At 41.1% G+C, this 23,701-nt stretch overlaps 1 pseudogene; it reads left to right on the top strand.

Moving 5' to 3' along the window:
• The first annotated feature begins 7,040 nt into the window (after nucleotides 1-7,040).
• On the top strand, nucleotides 7,041-8,099 carry LOC143272333 (speckle-type POZ protein pseudogene; annotated as a pseudogene).
• Nucleotides 8,100-23,701: the final 15,602 nt, after the last annotated feature.

The raw sequence follows: 23,701 nt of genomic DNA, 5'->3' as shown, positions 1-23,701 counted from the left end.
TCAGCACTTCCCCTCCCTTTACCTGACAATCAACTCATTTACAGCTATATTATACCCTGAGCCACCATGCTGTCTTTCCCCAGTTCCACTGAAAATGCACCACAATCCCATAGTCTACCCAGTTATCATTGGTGACACACTGGCTGCTGCTTCTGGGAGACAAGTGTAGGTCACACCTGACCAGTTCCTAAGATTGCTGCAATCTTTTGAAAGAGGGCTCCAAGAAAGGGAGATGAGCAGAAGCCCAGTAATGATATGCTTCAGCCACTAAATAAGGATATGAGCCCACCATTGTCTTCCAGCCTGATGTCTCACACACCTCAGAAGCATGAGCTGTAATGAAATCCAGTGCCTGGGTTTTCAGTTGCCCTGAGCTGTGGAGGTCAGCCAGGAAGAGGGATAGACTTCCTGCAAGTTGAGGGCAAGCAGGCAAATAGCAAGGGTTTCCTACTTCCATGTCCTTTTTTAGGCTTCCAGAAGAGGGTGTGGCCCAATTCAGGGTGTGTCTTCCTGACTCAAGAACTGGATTAAACTTGGGTGTCTTCAGGCCCTGAGATCCAGATTAAATGGTTGTTTGTGTCTTTCTACATTCAAAGTATGTACTTGAAGTGGATCTACCCTCTTCAACTGAAGCATAACACTTCTCACTGTTGTGCCCTCCATGTTAGGGTTTTAGTTAATTCTATGTCTCGTTTAATTGGGAACCAAGAATAACCACCACAAGTGTATTTCTGCTTATTGTGATTCATCTTAAATAAAATAGGGATGGTGTCTATTCCTACACAGATGTTATTTCCTCTTCTCAGGGTTTTACACTAAATCCTTCCACTAACATGATCCAGGAAGAGGTGTCTTCCTTTCCCAGTCAGGGGTCTCAGTGTTCACAACTTGGAGATGAGGATGGAACAATTCATACATAGTGGTCACGAAGCAGAGACAGGAAGGAACCTGTGAAAGTGGCAGTCTTCTTTCCATCCAGACTCACAGTCTCTGGTATATCTCCACCAACTTTCAGTGGTTGTCTTGCCCCTCCCCATGCCCCACCCAGATAATCCTCCTTAGAAACACTCTTCCAGATCCTGTTAAGGGTGTGCTATGAAAAGATCCTAAGTGCTTCTCAATTTCATCATGCTGACTGCCAAGATTCAGCTTCTCAATACCTCATAATGTTCATGCTTCCCTGGTGAGTTCTGTCCTCTTTAAGCTTTGAACTTCCATGCTTACTCTGCTGGGCTTTCAAAGGGAGACAGTATTCTGGTTTTTAAAAGGTGCAGAATATATTCAACAGTTAACCAACGATGGGCTTTTGAGACCGTTCCCTTTTTCATGTAATCAGTAAAATGCTCCCCACATCTTTCTCTGTCCAGTTCATCATGTCTGTAGGGACTCACTAAGCTTATAGTACTTGACAATACCTTCAGTGTTTCAATCCACTCAGCAATTCCCAGCCGGTGGCTCTGATGCTGCTCTTCCTTAAATCCAGGATAAATCAATCAACTGGTTTTGACCTCTGAAAGTTTGGTTCCTCATTTAAGAATGTTTGTCAGGTACCTAACTAGTAGCTTCAGTGACTCTTCTTTATGTGTTTAGGATCAGGGGAGCAGGTGGAGCTTTTATTTCAGGTAGGTGGTTCTCTGGGGGACATGGCACAGACAAAAGTATTCAGGTCCCCAACAGGAGAAGGCATAAGTCTTATGCAGCAGGGGTGTCCATACAACAGAGAAAGCCAATGGTCAATACAGCACAAGACTGACAATAACACTTAGAAAGTTTTGGAGACACACACATAACACACACACACACACACACACACACACACGAGAGAGAGAGAGAGAGAGAGAGAGAGAGAGAGAGAGAGAGAGAGAGAGAGAGAGAGAGAGAGACTGCTTGAACATGGACTTAAGACAATAGAAAGTTTTTTTAGCCAGCTGGCAACCATATGAGGTTTTCTGGATTCTGATGCAGCAACCAGCCTTTCTCAGGGTGGGCTTTTAAGCACAAAACCATATTCTGGGTTGAGAATCTTCAGTTAACAAGAACATTTAGCCAGAAGTCGCACTACAGAAGCTATAATGTTACTGTATTTCAAGCAAGATTTAAACATTTAGAGATATTCCCAGACTATGGACTTAGATGAATTAAGCCTTCGTTTTAGTTGTGGCCGGGTTTTGCTGTGTTTTACAGAAATGCTGACTTTTTCACCTTGAATACTACCTCTGTCATGGAGACAGTTGTACTTAGGTGTGGGGGCCTGCTAGTGCCTGGGCCCTGTTAACAGGAGGGTCTGTGCACCATGGGCATATATGGTGGCCTCAGAGGTCAGAAGAGGCTGTCAGATCCCCTGGTAACTAGATAACTGGAGTTACCAACTGTTGTCAGGTACCCTTGAATGCAGTAAATTGGATGGCAGTCTTCTGGAAAGGTATCCAGCAACGTTTACTGCTGAACCATTTCTCCATCCCATCACAGTTACTTTCTTAAAGAGGATGGAACTGATCTGAAATACTAGGTTGTAACCTAATACTTTGGCATCTGAAATGTTTTAGCAGGAATTCAAGAGGTCATCATAATTTCATTTCTACATCTTTCTTCCGTTTTTGATGTCTTCCCACTCTGCATGTCTGGCTCTTTTTGAATTTATTCCATGGACCAAGTGAGCTTTAGACTGACATCAGACTACTCTGATCAGTGCCATAGACTATCACATCATGCCTGGTTCATGAATTTCTATTTAATCACCAGTAACCACACTGGTAGTCTTAGACAAACAATATTGAATGGTTGCCTTTAACATAAATATAATGACTAGCAAGACCTTTTACTTGTCTCAATATTAACTAATTTGACTCAAATGTTTTGAGTTGAATTAAATAAGCATTATTTCCTGCCATAATAGGTTTTCTACTTAATCCTTGGACTGAGAGAATAGCTAGGACAATGGAGAAATGGGGTTTTTATAACTCCAAAAATGCAAGGGTAAGGGTTTTCTGGGGGATGGGGAGAGTGTTTTAGTGTAAAACCCCGAGAAGTGGAAATAATAGCTGTGTAGGAATGGACACCATCCCTATTTTATTTAAGATGAATCACAATAAAATATACACTTGTGGTGGTTATTCTTGGTTCCCAATTTAAGAAGACATAGAATTAACTAAAACCCTAACATGGAGGGCACAACAGTGAAAAGTGTTATGCTTCAGTTGAAGTGGGTAGATGTAGCTAGAGTTTTCCGGCCTTGCCCACAGTCAGGACAAATCTTTGTCAACCACCAGTCCCAAAGCCGCTCAGACCCAACCAAGTAAACACAGAGACTTATATTGCTTTCAAACTGTATGGCCGTGGCAGGCTTCTTGCTAACTGTTCTTATAGCTTAAATTAATCCATTTCCATAAATCTATACCTTGCCACATGGCTGGTGGCTTACCGGCATCTTCACATGCTGCTGGTCATGGCGGCGGCTGCAGTGTCTCTCTGCCTCAGCCTTCTGCTTCCCAGAATTCTCCTCTCTCCTTGTCCCACCTACTTCCTGCCTGGCCACTGGCCAACCAGTGTTTTATTTATTGACCAATCAGAGCAATTTGACATATAGACCGTCCCACAGCACTTCCCCTTTCTTTTTTTTTTAAAGGAAGGTTTTAACTTTTACACATCTCCAAAGTCAGCTTGGTATATTTGGGAATTTGGGCGTAGCTTCTCTTACTACTTCCTGCTGGAGGGGGGTGCTGTATCTTATAGGGACACAAAGATCATGGAGTAGTCCGTGACTTGAAACGATTCTGGATGTTGGATCATCTGGGCCATGGTGTCATCGGAGACCTTTCAGGGGGTCTTGGCTGGTCAAACCTGATGTATCTTAATCTGGAACAAATCCATAGCCTCTGGCTTTCTGTGGAAACAAAACAGAGCCTCCTTTCCAAAGCAACATATCCTTAAATCCAAATTTTGAAGTTAATGTACCTTTAAAATACACATTTTGGCATAACTCAACAGCTTTTGCAATCAAATGTTTCTCTTCAGTTACGAATATCAAAAAGAACATAATCCAGATTCTCTGTGTGGTAGCCATCTTTATGTGGCTTATGTTTTATATTACCTTGAGCCTATTGCTTTAAACTGCAGCCTTCTAAGCCTGAAACAGCGCTGTGGCTGCTGGCTCCTCCCATTTCAGCTTCCCAACATGGCGGTGGTACGTTTTCCACCAGCTCTGGGAGCCATCATGGGTCTGTGCTTTTATCCAAGCAGCTTGTAGCCCAGAAACCTCTTTTTGTTTTGTACTAGTAAAGGCTAAATCCACCACGCAGCTTAATGTGCCACTTGCAGAGGCCTCATTGCCGCCATACTGCAGATCGAGCTTGCACGCTAGGAACCTGCCAGTAGCTCAAACCGGCAGGCTGCCGCTCATTTGAGAGAGACAATTAGGAAGCTGTTTTTTGCTCCATTTTAGAATCTTTTCTCAGGTTTTAGGTAGAAACTTTTGCCCCATGTTGGGCACCAGATGTTGATGTAACCAACTGTCTTATTAAATAAGAAACACAGAAACAATGTAAAAGAGAAAGCCAAGAGGTCAGAGCTCAGAGCTAAAATCTCACCCTTCCTCCTCTGTGTCCCAGCTTCTGGAAAAGAGAGCTATTTCCTGTGTGTAACTCGATTTTCCAGTCATTCTGCCTTCTCATTGGTTGTAAACCCAAACACGTGACTGCCTTGTCACTGTCTGAATGTACAGCCCCCTAGGTCTTAAAGGCATATGTCTCCAATGCTGGCTGTATCCCTGAACACACAGAGATCTATGGGATTAAAGGCATGTGCCACCACCGCCACACTCTGTCTATGGCTCTAATAGCTCTGACCCCCGGGTAACTTTATTTATTAACATACAATTAAAATCACATTTCAGTACAATTAGAATACCACCACATTTCCCCTTTTCTATTTTAATTTAAAAAAAAAGTGCTGTGGGACAGTCTATATGTCAAATTGCTCTGATTGGTCAATAAATAAAACACTGGTTGGCCAGTGGCCAGGCAGGAAGTAGGTGGGACATGGAGAGAGGAGAATTCTGGGATTAAAGGTGTGAGTCACCATGCTTGGCTGTTTCCAATGTGGCCTTGAACTCACAGAGATCCAGAGGGATTAATATGGATATGATAAGATAAAAAGGGAGATTATGGAATCTACTTTTAAAAAGGAACTACTTGTTTTAAATAAGATAAGTAATGAAAATTTTTTGGTCTGGGTTTATCAGATGTTACTGGACTGGACATTGTTAATATATATAATGGAGTTTTTATCTGAATCTGTCAAATGTTAATGGACTAGACATCATTAATGTAATTTTTGGCTGTATATATTGTATATACTTATTGGATAGTTTTTCTTGTATTAGTTATAAGCTTTCTTTAATTTTAGACAAAAAGAGAGGAAATGTGGTGGTATTGTGTTCCCCAAAATATTGTGTACCTTAATAAACTTATCTGGGGTCAGAGAACAGAAAAGCCACTAGTTAGGCAGTGATAGCACACGCCTTTAATCCTAGAATTCCAGAGACAGAAATCCCTCTGGATCTCTGTGAGTTCAAGGCCACATTGGAAACAGCCAAGCATGGTGACTCATGCCTTTAATCCAAGAAAGCCAGCCTTTAATCCCAGAGAGTGGTGGTAGAAAGCAGAAAGATATATATAAGGCGTGAGGACCAGAAACTAGCAGCATTTGGCTGGTTCAGCATTTTGCTGGTTAAGTATTCAGGCTTTTAAGCAGCAGTTCAGCTGACAGTTCAGCTGAGAGCCATTGGGGTGAGGACACAGAAGCATTCAGTATGAGGAAACAGGACCAGCGGAGGAATTGGCAAGGTGAGATAGCTGTGGCTTGTTCTGTCTCTCTGATCTACCAGCATTGACCCCAATAACTGGCCTCAGGTTTGATTTTATTAATAAGAACTTTTAAGATTCATGCTACAGGTAGATCCACTTCAAGTACATACTTTGAATGTAGAAAGACACAAACATTTAATCTGGATCTCAGGGCCTGAAGACACCCACCTTTAATCCAGATCTTGATGATAGAAGACACACCCTAAATTGGGCCACACCCTCTGCTGGAAGTCTATAAAATGACATGGAAGCAGGAAACCCTTGCTATTTGCCTGCTTGCCCTCAACTTGCAGCAAGTCCATCCCTCCCCTGGTGTTAGATACTATTTGGAACACCAGCACATACTGAAGACCAGTGGACACATCCAACCTCCTGGACTGAGTAAGTACTGGAATTTTGGACTTTCCCTTCACAGCTAGCCAATGTGAGATTAGCAGGACTGCAGCCCTAAGTCATTCTAATAAATCCCCTTCCTTTATACACAGAGAGATTGCTTGTATATGTTCTGTTACTCTAGAGACCATAGTACAACATTTTTTGATATGAGTGTATAGAATTTTCCAGATATTTAAACAGCTGTGTATAATTGTCAAAACCAGTTACCTATTGACCTAAGATTCGATCTAGACCAAAAATGGAGTGATGTAAGAGTCCCAAGTAGCCGGGCGGTGGTGGCGCACGCCTTAATCCCAGCACTCGGGAGGCAGAGCCAGGTGGATCTCTGTGAGTTCGAGGCCAGCCTGGACTACCAAGGGAGTCCCAGGAAAGGTGCAAAGCTACACAGAGAAACCCTGTCTCGAAAAAACAAAAAAAAAAAAGAGTCCCAAGTAAGCCTAGACTGTCTTCTCTGAAACTAGTATTAAAATCTGTATAGAAAATTTCAGAGATCCAAGTTTCTAGCGCCATCAAAAAGGGAATAGACAGCTGGGCAGTGGTGTCGCACGCCTTTAATCCCAGCACTTGGGAGGCAGAGCCAGGCAGATTTCTGTGAGTTCGAGGCCAGCCTGGGCTACCAAGTGAGCTCCAGGAAAGGCACAAAGCTACGCAGAGAAACCCTCTCTCGAAAAACCAAAAAAAAAAAAAAAAAAAGGAATAGACGAAAAACAAAAACTTAACATGTAATTCATGTCTATTATTGCGTCTCACAAGGTGAAGAGAAAACAATTGCTAGTTCTTCATTTTGGATCCAGTTGAACCTTCAAACTACCTGGAGGAGAAATGGCAGGAGACGGGACAGCCCAGAGATGGGACCACACACATATCAGCCTTCAGAATTTCTCCTACATGTGGACCATCAACAACTTGCGTTTTCTTGTGGAGGAAAGGACAGAAGTCATTAGAAGCCCAACTTTCTCAAGAGAAGCCAATGGCAAATGGTATTTGACAGTAAACCCGAATGGAGTTGATGAAGTAAGTGCGGATTACCTGTCAGTTAACCTAGTTTTGCTCAGCTGTCTAAAGAGTCATGTTTGGGCAAAGTTCCAGTTCTGGATCATAACTGCCGAAGGAGAGAAAACACAAACTATGAGGAGCCCAAGAGCCATTAGGTTCGTGCCAGGCCGTGCCTGTGGATTCAAAAAGTACATCCTTCGAGATTTCCTCTTTTCAAATGCTCCTCGTCTTCTCCCAGATGACAAGCTCAAGCTGCTCTGCACTGTGAGTGTGGTCCAGGACTCCTTCAGGATCTCCGACCAGAACAGGAATTCAGGGATTCAAGTTCCCCCATGCACATTGGCAGATGAGCTAGGAGAGCTGTGGGAGAATTCCCAATTCACAGACTGCTGCCTGGTGGTATCTGGCCAGGAATTCCGGGCTCACAAGGCCATCTTAGCAGCTCGCTCTCCAGTTTTCAGAGCCATGTTTCAACATGACATGGAAGAGAGCAGAAAGAACCGAGTTGAGATCCCTGACCTGGAGCCACAAGTCTTCAAGGCAATGATGGGCTTCATTTACACTGGGAAGGCACCAGACCTGGACAGCATGGCAGATGCATTGCTGGCAGCTGCAGACAAGTATGGCCTGGAGCGTTTGAAGGTCATGTGTGAGGATGCCCTCTGCAGGGACCTCTCTGTGGAGACTGCTGCCCACATTCTCTTCCTGGCTGACCTCCACAGCTCAGGGCAACTGAAAACCCAGGCACTGGGTTTCATTACAGCTCATGCTTCTGAGGTCTCTGAGACCTCAGGCTGGAAGGCAATGGTGGGCTCATATCCCCATTTAGTGGCTGAAGCATAGCGTTCCTTGGCTTCTGCTCATCTCCCTTTCTTGGAGCCCCCTTTCAAACGCTTGAAGCAATCCTAGGACCTGGTCAGCATTGTCCTACACTTGTCTCCCAGAAGCAGCAGCTAAATGTTGTTACCAATGACACCTGGCTAGTCTATGGGATGTGTGGAACATTTCCAGTGGAACTGGGGAAAGACAGCATGGTGGCTCAGGGTATAATACAGCTGTAAATGAGTTGTCAGGTTAAGGGAGGGGAAGTGCTGAACTATGTGGTATACTATGCTGTTACTGTCCTGGTTTGATTTTTGTCAATGAGTTGGAAACTGGGATTTATTTTAGTTGCTGGCCCCAAACACATTACAACAGGGTTTCTGCTGTGGGATGTTAATGTGGGAGCCCTTCTTGGGTTCCTTGTGGCGTTACCCAGCAGGTTTGCATAGAGGATGATTAGGACAATGGGCCTGAGTGCAGGTGTCTGAGATGGTCTGCACTTGGCTGTAATGGGGGATGGTCTGTATGTCAAGTTGCTCTGATTGGTGAATAAATAAAACCTGATTGGTCGTGGCCAGGCAGGAGGTATGGGCGGGACTAACAGAGAGGAGAGATAAAAGAGCAGGAAGGCAGAAGGAGCCACGGCCAGCCACTGCCAGGACAACGCCGCCAGCCACCCGCCAGTACAAGCAGCATGTGAAGATGCTGGTGAGCCACGAGCCGTGTGGCAAGGTATAGATTTGTAGAAATGCGTTACTTTGAGATATAGGAACAGTTAACAGGAGGCCTGCCACGGCCATACAGTTTGTAAGCAATATAAGTCTCTGTGTTTGCTTGGTTGGGTCTGAGCGGCTGTGGGACTGGCGGGTGACAGAGATTTGTCCTGACTGTGGGCAAGGCAGGAAAACTCAAGCTACAGGTTTCTATGGAGAAACCTGTCTGGATTGGACTGAGCAGAAATTATGATATTTTATTTGTACTGAAATGTTATTTTAATTTTATGTTAATAAATAAAGTTGCCCTGGGGTCAGAGCTATTAGAGCCATAGTGAGAGCGTGGTGGTTAGAAGAGCTAGGTAGATTTCTGTGTGTTCAGGGATACAGCCAGTATTGGAGACATACGCCTTTAAGACCTGGAGGGCGGTACTTACAGGCAGTGATGAGGCAGTCATGTGGTTGGGTTTACAACCAATGAGAAGGCAGAACAGAAAGATTATTTAAACAGGGACACAGGAAGTACCTCCCTCCCTCGGGGAAGCTAGGAGCACTGCAGGAGGTAAGATTTTATCTCTGAGCTCTGACCTCTCGGCTTTTCTCTTTTACCTTGGCTCTGTGTTTCATATTTTAATAATACAATTGGTTACATCTACATCTGGCGCCCAACGTGACAAGAATCCATTAAAAACTGCTTGGGGCCGGCTCCCTAGCCGGAGCAGCCGGCTCCCTAGCCCCGGCCCAGGTCTGGGCTCAGGCTGGACTGTGAGCTGCTTGCTTAAAGCCAGTGCTACAAACAGCTCAGGCCTGCCCTGCTAAACAGGGCCCCTGGCTGTAAAGCCAAGCCTTGACTCGCCTCAAGAGGGAACAAGTGGCTGGCTTTAAGCTTTAGCCGGCTACCCCTTCGCTTTCACTTTCACTTTCACTTTCGCTTTCGCTTTTGCTTTCTCTCTTGCTTTCTCTCTCTCTCTCTCTCTCTCTCTCTCTGGATTTACACCTAGGACTCTAGGTGGCTGTTTTGAAATTCGCTCGGATTTCTACTGTTCTACGCAGATTTGGTAAGTCATAAAGGAAACTATTTAAAAGACAAATTTTTTCCACATTTAAAAAAATGGGTTTCCTGTGTACATTGGAAGAAAATTGGGTTTTGTTTGAAATTTTAGGCAGTCTGACAATGGAACAACTATATGAAAAGATTAGTATTATGGGAATTATGCAGTTTATCACCATGCTTATTCTCATTTTACTATTTAAAAAGATAGTCGATTTAAGTGCCAGGATAACAGCTTTAGAAAAACCTGTTAATTTTAACAGTGAAGTTGGTTCAAGTTTGGATCATAAGGTTACAGAAAGAAAGCCTGTTTTCACACAGTCATCCTTAATTTATCCTGTAACTGTACAGCAGATGCCTGATCAAATGGCTACACAAAATATCTGGGCTCCAATTGAACTGATGGATTTTAAAAGGTTTAAGGAGGCAATAGTATCTTATGGCATGCATTCCCCATATGTAAAGCAAATGTTAAACTCTTGGTCAACATATAATAGGATTATACCACAGGACTGGCGGGACCTTGCACAAGCTGTTCTGGAACCCAGCCAGAGAATTCAATTTCTGACTTGGTTTAAGGAGGAAGCTAGAAACGTAGAAACACAATGGAGGGATAAAGGAATACAAGTTTGTCAGGATCAGCTTATTGGAGAAGGTCAATATGCTTCAATACAAACACAATGTTTATATGATGTTCAAACCGTAATTTTATGTCGAATGGCAGCCTTGAATGCATGGGACAGAGTTGATGAACCAGGAAAAAAACATGGGTCATTCACAAAGGTTATGCAAGGCCCTAAAGAATCTTTCACAGATTTTTTAGAAAGACTGGCTTCAGCAGTACACAGAATGGTCTCAGGATCAGAAGCTAGTAAGGCAATAATTGAAGCTTTGGCATTTGAGAATGCGAATGCAGCATGCAAAAGAATAATCAGGCCGTTAAGGGCAAGATCTGCACCTTTGGAAGATTGGATTAGAGAAACAATTAATGTTGAGGTTGATGAGCATGATGATACGTGGGTAGGAGAAGTAATTTCAAAAGGTTTGAGGAGTGTTAGATGTTTTGGGTGTGGAAAGCAAGGACATTTTAAAAGGGACTGTAAACAGGTCATTCCTAGAAGCAATGTTTCTTCAAGGAACAATGGCAACAGAATGCCCCTTCCTTCTGGAGTATGCAGAAGGTGTGGTAAGGGAAAACACTGGACCAACGAATGTAGATCAACAAAGGACAGACAGGGTAATCCTTTGCCTCAGTTTTCGGGAAACTCCCAGAGGGGCCTCGCGCAGGCCCCCATAGCAAAACCAGTTCAAACCTTTCCTGCAGCTGTAGAGGAAATCCCTGCTCTGAGCGATTAAATACCCAAATGACTATTGGAATAAATCATGCTGGTCAGGATGATGAAACAGAGAGAATAGAAAATTCAGGAGAAAACATAAAGAAAATTTTTTGGCAAACTTCTATTAATGAACAGAGACCAAAATTAACGATAAAAATAAATGGTGTTTTGTTGTCTGGTCTGGTAGACACAGGTGCGGACATTACCATAATTGCACCAGAATTTTGGCATCCAGCTTGGCCTCTTCAGGAGGTAAACGTTCAACTGTTAGGAATTGGGACATTATCTGGAGTGAAACAGAGTGCAAGATGGCTGGAATGTATAGGTCCAGAAGGACACAGAGGAAAATTAAAACCATATGTCGCTAACATAGCTATGAACCTGTGGGGTCGAGACTTGTTGCAACAATGGAATACTCAGATTAAAATCCCTCCAATCTCAGAAACAAATCATAAACTAGCACATGTTTCTGAGAGAAATATTAGAAGGCATTATTTTGAGTGGTCACCAGCCATCCATATTATACAGGAACAGGGCACAACAACTGATAATCTTCCAAAAATACCAACAGCTCTACCTTTAAAATGGTTAACAGACAAGCCTGTATGGGTTCAGCAATGGCCTTTAACAACAGAGAAACTCCAGGCTTTAGAAGAGCTGGTAGAAGAACAGTTAAATGCTCAGCATATTGAACAGTCAACCAGCCCTTGGAATTCTCCTGTATTTGTTATTAAAAAGAAATCTGGTAAATGGAGAATGGTAACAGACCTTAGAGCAATTAACAAAGTAATTCAGCCGATGGGCTCTCTACAATCTGGAATTCCTTTGCCTACTCTGTTACCAAAAGGATGGCCTCTCATAGTTATTGATTTAAAAGACTGTTTCTTTTCAATACCCTTACAAGAAAAAGACAGAGAAAGATTTGCTTTCACAGTGCCTACTTATAATAATTCTCAACCGGTTAAAAGATTTCAATGGAGGGTCCTCCCACAGGGAATGTTAAATAGCCCAACTCTGTGCCAATATTTTGTACAACAGCCATTGGAAGTGATACGTAAAAAATTTCCTAAATCTATAATTTATCATTATATGGATGATATTTTACTAGCTGACTCAAATGCAGATACTTTAGAAAGAATGTTTGAAGAAGTAAAGAAAATTTTGCCTTGCTGGGGATTACAAATTGCTCCTGAAAAAATACAAAGAGGAGATTCTATTAATTATTTAGGATATAAAATAGAGCTACAAAAAATTAGACCCCAAAAGGTGCAAATTAGGAGAGATAGACTACAGACTCTTAATGACTTTCAAAGATTATTTGGAGATATTTCTCATCTACGAACTATTGTTGGGGTAAAAAATGATGAACTGACTAATTTGTTCAAAACCTTAGAAGGTGACAAGGACTTAAATAGTCCAAGAGAATTATCACCTGAAGATGAGAAAGAATTGGCCTTGGTAGAAAAGAAAGTACATGAAGGGCACGTGGATCGTATTGATCCAAAGCTGGATTGCATTTTGGTTATTTTACCCTCTAGGCATTCCCCTACTGGAATATTAATGCAGAGGGAAGATATTATATTGGAATGGATATTTTTACCAAATAAACCAAATAAAAAATTAAAAACTTATGGGGAAAAAATCTCTGACTTGATTTGGAAAGGAAAATTGAGACTTCGTCAATTAGCAGGAATAGACCCAGCAGAAATTGTCGTACCTTTAACTAAGGAGGACATTGAAAAATTATGGACAGAAAGTGAACCTTGGCAAAGAGCTTGCAGTAATTTTTTGGGAGAAATTAACAGCAAATATCCCAAAAGCAACAGAATTGATTTTATAAAGAGAGCTGATTGGATCTTGCCTCGAATTGTACGGCAAAAACCCATATCTGGAGTTCGTACATTTTATACAGATGCCAACAAACAAGGAAAGGCAGGTTACAAATCAGAAAATTTAAGTAAAGTGGTACAAAGTCCTTATAATTCAGTGCAAAAATCAGAATTGTATGCTATTCTGTTGGTATTAATGGATTTTTCAGAACCTCTCAACATAGTAACTGACTCTCAGTATGCTGAAAGAGTGGTATTACATATTGAGACTGCAGAATTTATCCCTGATGCTTCAGAATTAACTTCACTATTTATTCAATTACAAAATACAATCAGGAAAAGGAGTCATCCTTTATATATAACTCACATCCGATCTCATACTGGTCTGCCAGGTCCTCTAGCACAAGGCAATGATGAGATTGATAAATTATTGATAGGAAATGTGCTGGAGGCCTCAGAATTTCATAAAAAACATCATGTCAATAGTAAAGGTTTAAAAAAAGATTTTTCCATAACCTGGCAACAAGCCAAAGAAATAGTAAAGAAATGTCCTACTTGTTCCTTCTATAATCAAACACCATTACCAGCAGGATGTAACCCAAAGGGTACTCAGAGGAATGAAATCTGGCAGATGGACGTGTTTCACTTTGCAGAATTTGGAAAATTGAAATATGTACACCACACCATTGATACTTATTCAGGATTTCAATGGGCAACTGCTTTGAGTTCTGAAAAAGCTGATTCTGTAATCACTCATTTGCTAGAAGTTATGGCCATCATGGGTATACCTGCACAAATCAAAACTGACAATGCTCCATCATATGTCTCTGTTAAAATGAAACAGTTTTTTGCTTATTACAATATAAAGCATATTACAGGTATACCACATAATCCTACAGGTCAAGCAGTTATAGAAAGGTCAAACAGAACTCTAAAGGATATGCTAAATAAACAGAAAGGAGTAACAAAAACCCCCAGAAATAGACTGCATAATGCTCTATTAACTTTGAATTTTCTGAATGCCAATGAGAAAGGAACAACAGCTGCAGAGAGACATTGGGTAATAGAAAAAACTACAGAATTAAATCAGCCTATATACTTTAAGGATGTGCTGACCTCAGAATGGAAGCCAGGGTATGTATTACGTTGGGGACGAGGTTTTGCTTTTGTTTCTACAGGAGAAGATAAGCTGTGGATACCATCAAAATTGATAAAGGTTCGATTTGAACAAGAAAAACCTCTTAATTAGAGGAGGTGATAGTTCATCAATCAGCATGAACATCCAATTTAAACTAACTTGTACCTGTAACACATGTCTTTTCATTTAATCAGATAATAACTTGCCAAAAAGGAACATCCCCAAAATTAGTCTTGGGGGAAGGTTTTTGTTTTTGTCTTTTAGGAGAATGAAGGTTAAGGAATCTGAAGAACACAAGACAAATGAGACAACTGAAGAAAAGGGACAAATCATCTATCCCAGGAAACAGAGTATATTGGAGTATATGGCATATGGGTATATATTATCTAAAAAATTTTATGTCTTCTTAAATGTTTGTTTCTGCTTTTCTCTAAAGATTTAACACTATTGGTTTTCTAATAGTCCCAGTTCAATTAAAATTTAAAGCTGACTTTGGAGTTGGAGAATGGCTCTCTCCTTCTTTAAACTCAAGCATGTTGTTAAAATGAAAATACAAACTCCCTGTATCATGACAGAATAAAAGAGCCATTTTCTGCTATGGGACAGGACAAAAGCCAAATTAATTAAGGGACTATTCTATTACTAATCTCAACTCTTTGATTCTATTCTGATTCTTTAAACTTTTCTTAAAGTATAAATTTTATATCAAAATTTACAAGATTAATATATATATACATTTTAAACTTTGTTAAGGTATGAATGGTCATATAGAGTACTAACTAATTCTAGAAAAAAGGCTTCAGTTAGCTGCATATATATGTCTTTGTGTTCGAGTCTCTTATCAGTTTTCTACAGGAAATCATGGCCAGGCCTAACATCAACTGAAGTCTCCGGAAAGAAGATGGGGCCCCACAACAACAACAACAACAACAATTCCACGTGGACAATAATAATATCACTAAGCTGACAAACATCATCTACAGATCAGCTTTGAACTACAAGGTGCTCAGAGCAATTTTGAGATGACTAGCTGAGATGATCCAGTCTCAAAGACTACTTGAATAAGGACTTGAGATAAACCCTGAACTTTGGCTTTATACACAGACTGGATAATAATGAAGGATATAGTTACCTTTCCTAGAATTTGACAATTAACCTAAATTTTTCTTTCAGGATAAAGATAACTTCGCCCATACCCAGCAGGAAGCAATTTTAAGAATATGACGCCCACATTCCCAAAGAGGTGGTGTGGGGCGGGTGGTTTTTTTTTTTTGGTTCTTTTAATGGGTTTTGGGTCTGGGATAATTTTCATTATTTAGGGGGGTTGGTTACAAGTTGTTGTCAAGGGTTAGGAAAAAGGCTAAGCAAAGGAGATTAGATTTAAGGTTCTTGTTTAAAAAAAAAAAAAAAGAAAGAAAAGAAAAAGACAATTACTAGTTTTAAATACTTTACATTATTACCAACTATTAGGATATAAAGAAATGAAAGTTAGTAGTTAGACATTACAATAGAAATTGTAGTCATATTAGATATGTTTTAAAAATTGAGCAGATATATTTTAGACAGGTCATCTTCAAACCCTTCAGAGATCTAACGAATATGGCATTTAAAATATTTTAATAACTTAGAAATTTTTCTTTTTTGAGACATGTCGGCTCCTGGCAGTACCAATCTACTTCAGAGAAAATATGGGCATTGAAGAAACTGCATATGGAGTTAATTTTCATTGTGGCAAAAGTTAGCCACTGGACAACAAAGTATCCTCGTATCAACAGGACAAAATGGACAGACAGAACACGAAACAAAGGACTACCGATTCCTGCCAAAACAAGTATGGTTATGGCTTTATCAGAAGGCATCTTCTGAGGCCAGGACAATATGGCACCATCCCTGAAGTGGCCTTCACAATCTGGAAAAGGTACAGTGCCCTTTTCTTCGAAGGCAGCTGAACAGGCAGTGGGCCGATGGCTTCTGTTGTGCAATGGAACAGCAACTGAAAGCTCACGCCTCTCAATAGTAGACTGGCATTTAATAGAGGGATGTGGAGAAGGGCATGCTTAGATGAAGCCATATATACACAGCCAAGAAGAATGGACAGCTGAATTCAAAAACCATCAACAATTTCCAGAATTTAAAATCCTGAATCATGACATGACACTAGTGGAATTCAGGTGTTTCTGGTACATGGACTGCTCTCACCCAATGTGAGGTTGAACTGTTGACTTTGTGTACAATCTACTTCACAAATGAGTCTGTCAGATACGCTAAGCCTATAGGCTGAAGATGATGCCCCAACACTGTGGAGAAACCTCAGGTGACTGTCCAGGCAGCTGGCTGTTTCTGTCAACTCACAAAATTTTTGGAAGTTGCTTTTGTGCACTTCCTGTTTTTATTTTTGTTAGCTAATATTATTTCCTTCTTGGGTCTCTGAGGGAGTTGAAGATTAGTTAGTTATAGTTGAAGATTAATTAGGATAGAAAGTGAATTAGATACATTTTGAACTTACTAAAATAGGATAGATAAGGGAATTATTTTCTCTGATTTGTCAAATACAAATGGACTAGACATCGTTTAGGTATTTGTTACTTGTATATATTGTATATAGTTATTGTACTTTTGTATATAGTTTTTCTTTTGTTAGTTATAACCTTTTGCCTTTTTTCTTTTTATTAAAATAGAAAAGGGGAAATGTGGTGATATTTTATTTGTACTGAAATGTTATTTTAATTTTATGTTAATAAATAAAGTTGCCCTGGGGTCAGAGCTATTAGAGCCATAGTGAGAGCGTGGTGGTTAGAAGAGCTAGGTAGATTTCTGTGTGTTCAGGGATACAGCCAGTATTGGAGACATACGCCTTTAAGACCTGGAGGGCGGTACTTACAGGCAGTGATGAGGCAGTCATGTGGTTGGGTTTACAACCAATGAGAAGGCAGAACAGAAAGATTATTTAAACAGGGACACAGGAAGTACCTCCCTCCCTCGGGGAAGCTAGGAGCACTGCAGGAGGTAAGATTTTATCTCTGAGCTCTGACCTCTCGGCTTTTCTCTTTTACCTTGGCTCTGTGTTTCATATTTTAATAATACAATTGGTTACATCTACAGTCAAGGACTCTGGAAAGGAGAAAATAAACATGAATGTTTGCTTACAAGAGAAGTGAAAGAGAATGAAGACATTTTTTCTCCTAACTCAGTTTGTGGGACTAAAGAGATGAGTCAGTTGCAAAAGCAATTTTTGCTCTTGCAGAGGACCCTTGTTCAGTCCTCCTCTTGTCTCCATGGTCACATCCATCTCTGTAAACAATATATACCCAAATAAAATACCAAATGAATAAAAATGTTAAAATCAGCTTGTAGATTCCAGTGGTGTTTCTTGTTAGAATATGACCATTTTAGTCCAACCACCTGTGCTCAGCTGTGGAAGTTTATAGAGTGTCTTCAATACCACACACACACACACACACACACACACACACACACACACACAAATCAATGAGACAATACCTAATGAAATCCTGATACACTCAGAGATTGTAGTCTAGTTCAGTGGATATCACTTGGGATTTCTCCAACAGCTGTTGGGAACAGATACTAAGATCCACAGCCAAATATTAAGCAGAACTCAGTGAACCTCAAGGAAGAGGGGAAGACAGGATTTTAGGAGACATCAAAGACACAAGGGGAACAGAACTCACAGTGTCAACTAAATAGGGGCTCATAGGGGCTCAGAGCCTGAAGAGGCCATCACAGAGCATGCATGCATCTGTACGTAGTCCTTTGTGTACATACTGTGGTTATTGATCTCAAGGGTTTTGTGGGAGTCCAAACAGGGTGAGTGTAAGGAAGCCTCTGACCTGTTTGTCTGAACTTGAAAACCTTTTCTTCCTTCTGGGTTGGCTTCTCTAGCCTTGATATGAGGGGATTTGTGGTGGTATTGTGTTCCCCAAAATATTGTGCACCCGAAAAAATATTATCTGGGGTCAGAAACAGAATAGGCACAATATTGAACATAGAGAATAGGCAGTGGTAGCACATGCCTTTAATCCTAGCATTGCAGAGGCAGAAATTCATGTGTTCAAGGATACAGCCAAGCATGGTAATTCACACCTTTAATCCCAGGGAGTGATGGTAGAAAGCAGAAAGGTATATAAGATGTAAAGAGCAGAAACTAGAAGGTTTTTGGCTGGTTAAGCTTTTAGGCTTTTGAGCAACAGTTCAGCTGAGATTCATTCTGGATGAGGACTCAGAGGCTTCCAGTTTGAGGAAACAGTATCAGCTGAGGAACTGGCGAGGTGAGGAAGCTGTGCCTTGTTCTGTCTCTCTGATCTTCCAGCATTCACCCCAATAACTGGCCTCAGGCTTGATTTTATTAATAAGACCTCTAAGATTCATGCTACAGGTTTTTGCCCACTATTATTACATTTTGTTTTGTTGTATTCAGTTGATATCCCCAAAAGACCTGTGCTTTTCTGTAGGGAAATACAGGAGTAGTACATCTCTGTGAAGTAGAGGGAGGGGAGACTGTGGTCATTTGGGACTGTATGAGACAAGAAAAAATACAAACGAAAAAGGAAATAAAGAAAAATTGGAAAGACATTTGGGGAAGAAGTATTAGGACAGATCTGCAAATCAGCAAAGAATGTGAAAATCCCTGTCCCTTGTTTGTGCTGATAAAAGACACCTTTATCAGAGGAGGATTAAGTCAATAATCAAGTAGATAAGATGACCCACTATGCAGACAGTCAGACTCTTTAACTAGCCATCCTCATTATTGCCCAATGGGCCCAAGTTCAAAGTAGCTATTGCATCAGAGATGGGGTTTATGAATGGAATTAACAACCTGGATATCCACTCCTCAAGAGTGACCTGGTTATAACTGCTGCTGAATGCCAGGACTTCCAACAACAGAGACCAACACAGAGCACCAGATATGTCACCATTTCCTGGTCTGACTAGCTAACAAGGCCATGAAAGGATGAATACATTGGACTACTTTCTCTGTGGAATAGACAACACTATGTCCATCCTGGAGTAGATACTTATTCTAGTTATATATTTGCATTTCCCGCCTGTAATGATTTTACCCAAACTACCACTCAAGGTCTAACTGTATGCCTTCTCAATTATCATGGTGTTCCACACAGTATAGCTTCTGAACAAGATACTAAATTCTCAGACAGGGAGGTGCAACTCTGGCCCACAATCATGCATTCCACTGGTTGTACCAGGTTCACAGACTTCCTGGAGCAGCTGTTATGAACTTTGGAAGAGAAAGTTACAGAGCCAATGAAGTGGCCACAACCTGGAGGTTTGGTGTAGGATTAGTCAGGAGGCAGGTTTCTCCATAGTCCAGATCCAGGGGTCAAGGCACCAGGTGGTAGAAAAGGAAATAGTTCCAATCACTATCACCCCTATTGACCCTTTGGGAAAAATTTTCTTCCTGTTCCCATGACCTTAAATTCTTCTGGCCTGGAAGTTTTGATTCTTGTGTGATTGGTGGTGTGGGTCAATGCTCCAGTTTTTAATAACCCCCTCTACCAAGACCACCATGGCTTAAAGTTAGATTTCAACAACATCAAAAATTACAGAAAGCCTACAATTTCATGGAAACTGAAAAATGCTCAAATGAATCACCAATGGATCAAGGAAGAAATAAAGAAATTAAGGACTTTCCAGAATTAAATGAAAATGTGCCCTTAATTAGCAGGAAGTAGTATAGAACACTATGACCAAACTACCAAAGTATTCTTTATAAATATTTGTTTTCATTTAAGGGGTACAAATTGTTATTGGTCATAGTTTAAAAAAAAGGCTAAATAAAGGACTTAAATTCAGAGTTCTCTATCTAAAAGAAGAAAGGAGGATATGATATAGAAATCATAGGATAAATGGGTAGATTATTGAATCTACTTTAATTCAAAAAACCAACAATTAATCTTAGATATTTTACATTAATATGAATTTTGGTTTATTTATGCAAATTTAATGTTAATTTTGTTATACTGTATGTATATTTCTACTCTCATTTAAGGTATTATGTTTTCTGCAGTTCATTTAAAAATATAATGTACAGTTAAGAAATACAAATTAATAGTCATGTGTAATAATCAAACGTTTAGTCATGTTAGGTTTTCTAGATATACAAACATATATTTCAATTACATAGGTAATCTTCAAACACTTCAAAATCTACAGAATATGGCATTTGAAATATTTAAGAATTTAGACTTTTTTGGACAGTAAGACAAGTCTGCTCCTGGCAGAACCAATTACTTCAAAGAGGTTGCTGGGCATCATTAAGGAACTCATTATGAAGTTCATTTACAAAATGGAAAAGACTACCCATTGGGGCAAGAAACTGCTCTTGCCTGGACAGCTTGACAGTATGTTGTATAAACTGCAGAACACAGAGAAAAGTGACTGATGAACTTTGCCATTAGGCAGAACAGTCCTTGAAATTTCCTGCTTCACTGAAAAGTATGCCAGAGACTCTAGGCCTGTGAACTGAAGATAGATTCCCCAACATTGCATAAGAACTTTGGGTGACCTTCTAGGCAGTCAGATATCTCTGTTATTTCTAGAATTTTGAAAGTTGCATACAATGCGCTTCCTTTTTATTCAGATAATGTTATATCCTTCTGAGGTCTTTGATTGAGTTGAAGACTAGATAGTTAATAATTATAGTTTTCCTTGGTTAGGATAAAAGGTAAATTAGATATGAAACTTGAGACTCACAAATATAGGATAAATGATAGAATATTTTCTTTAATTTCGTCAAATACAAATAGACTAGATATTGTAAGAGTAATTCTTGTTGGATAACTGTTTTGTTATATGTAATTTTACTATGATACAATGAAAAAGTTTCCTTTTGATTAGACAGAAAAGGGGAAGAGCTGTGGGATGGTCTTTCTGTATGCTGTGAATATGTGTTGCTACCATTGCTTAATTAAGAAGATGCTATGCCCAATGGCAAGGCAAAATAGAGCCAGGTATGGAATCCAAGCATAGAGACAAGGAGAAAATTGGTGGAGTCAAAGGGATGCTGACCACGGCCATGGAAGCAAGATGTAATGGAACATAGGTAATACCACAAAGACACATGGCAAAACAGCTTAATTTGAATGGGTTGAGTTAAGTTGTAAGAGGTAGCTAGCAAGAAGCTGAGCCATAGGCCATTTGGTTTGAAATTAATATAAGTCTCTGTGTGTTTACTTGGGACCTAGTGGCTGAAAGAATGGGCAGGATACAGGAAAACTTCTGGTTACATTCCTATTTTCTGTAAAACTTGAAATTGACCAGGTTTTGACACACTTTTTGAAATTTGCCATTTTCCACACTCTCTCCTCTGTTCCAGCCAATCATGGTATACTCTACCTACTGCCTCTCAGACGTTCTGAGTCACTCCTGTCTCTTCCTCCTTGGGCAATCACAAGTTCAAGTCTTTTACTTACTGTTTCTAGAAAACCCCCAAATTACCCTGACCTTCATCCTTGCCCTAAAACCTGCAATCCCCCTTTCTGTCGCTTCTTCCTCTGGTACTCCCTCTCACTCTTGCCCAGAGGCTCTGGAGGCTTTATGCTTATCCCGGTCTAGTCTCTTACATTAACCCCTCACAAATGCCCAACTCTCCATCTTTGTTGATGGAAGCTCTCTTATAGACAGATAGGAAACTGCCAGGCAGGACATGCAGTGGTCACTTCTATTAAAACAGTTGAAGCAACCCACCCGCCAATGGGAACCTCTTCACAAAAGGCCAAATTATTGACCTTCAATAGAGCACTCCAAGAAGCCAAGGGTCAATGGGCTAACATATATACCAATTCTAAACATGCCTTTTTAATAGACCATATCCATCTGCTCTTTGGAGAGAAAGGGACTTTCTCACTACCAAGGGTACTCCCATAGTTAATAGTCCCCTTATAACCAAGTTTTGGAGGCCCTCTACCACTGCAGAAATAGAATCCACTGCTGAGGACATCAGTCCTCCAAGGAACCAGTAGCCTTAGGCAATGCCAAAGCAAACTAAGTAGCCCAGGGCCTGGCCTTTAGCATCTCTGGATCAACAGAACATATTTTGTTTTTGGTACCCTCCTATCAGCCCTGTTGTCAACCAGAGGAGACTGATGAACTCCTGAAAAAAATGGGGCCATGCAGAAAAGAATGGATGGTTTTACTTAAATAACTGTCTCATCCTTCCCCAGGACCAGGCACTGGTCATCATTTATTTTTTTCATTTTTTTTATTAAGAAATTTTCTTCGAGACAGGGTTTCTCTTGTGTAGCTTTGCGCCTTTCCTGGAACTCACTTGGTAGCCCAGGCTGGCCTCGAACTCACAGAGATCCGTCTGCCTCTGCCTCCCAAGTACTGGGATTAAAGGCGTGTGCCACCACTGCCTGGCCCGACCTCACCCATATTTAAGCTTATATTTCACAGGTTCACTCCTCCTGCCAGAGTTGTGGTGAGGCCAACCCCCAGGTGCCCCTCCAGATATGTCATCATCTGCCCCAGCTTCGAGGACACCAATGGGGTGACAATTGGTAGATTGATTTCAGCCCCATGCCCACTCATAAAAAACTCCATTATTTCCTAACTCTTGTTGACATCTTCACAGGATAGATAGAAGTCTTCTCTACATCCAGGGAAACAGCAGATGTGGCTCAAATACTCCTGGACCACATCATCCCTTGATTTGGCCTGCCAAGACCATACATATGGACAATGGGACAGCCTTCCCTTCTAGGGTCATGGAGCTCATGTTGGAAACTCTCAACATTTCCTGGAAGCTCCACATCGCCTACCATCCACAATCTTCAGGAAAGGTTAAGAGGGCCAATGGACTCATCAAACAACCCCTCACCAAAGCTCTCCATTGAACTTAGGTTATCTCGGCCCTCCCATCTCCTCATTGCCCTTACCTGCCTCTGAGCCATCGCATGCTCTCTTACAGGCCTAAGCCCTTTGAGATCCTTTTATGGAAGGTCCTTCTTCCTCAGTCACCTACCTTCCAGCCTAAACTCCTTCACTGGCTGGGTGCCTCCCCTACCTCTCCCTTCTGGGGTCCCTTCTCCATTCACATGCTGATAGCTATCTCCCTGACCCCACACCAATAGAATTAACTGCCCCCTGAACCTGCCCCACTCTCCCTGGGGGACCAAGTACTCCTCAAACACCTAGCACTTAAGTTTCTGGAGCCCAGATGGACAGAACCCTACACCGTGATCCTCAGCGCCCCTTTGACTGCCAAGCTCCTCGGCACTAAAGCTGGTATATCTCTCCAGGCTCAAGCGGACACCTATTCAGCATACATGATCTGTTCAGCAGCTGGGACTCCCTACCCTCCAGTTTCCCAAGATATCCCAATAAAGGGCCTATCTGCTCTTCTGTCTTGTGCATTTGACTTTGTCAGTACAACCAGGAATCTTTCTGGCAGTCATAGGGCAGGTTTTAATAATATATTTTTTCCCTAGGAACTTGACTTCTCTGCTCCCTCAAGAAACAGATGCCTGAGGGCTCCAGGATGCCAGTTAAGCAGATGCATCTTCACCCACACCTTCC

This window comes from Peromyscus maniculatus, chromosome 1 (genome assembly GCF_049852395.1).
Source record: "Peromyscus maniculatus bairdii isolate BWxNUB_F1_BW_parent chromosome 1, HU_Pman_BW_mat_3.1, whole genome shotgun sequence".
Taxonomy (NCBI): domain Eukaryota; kingdom Metazoa; phylum Chordata; class Mammalia; order Rodentia; family Cricetidae; genus Peromyscus; species Peromyscus maniculatus.
Note: the sequence above shows the minus strand (reverse complement) of the source record. Positions and strands in the feature narration are given on the sequence as shown.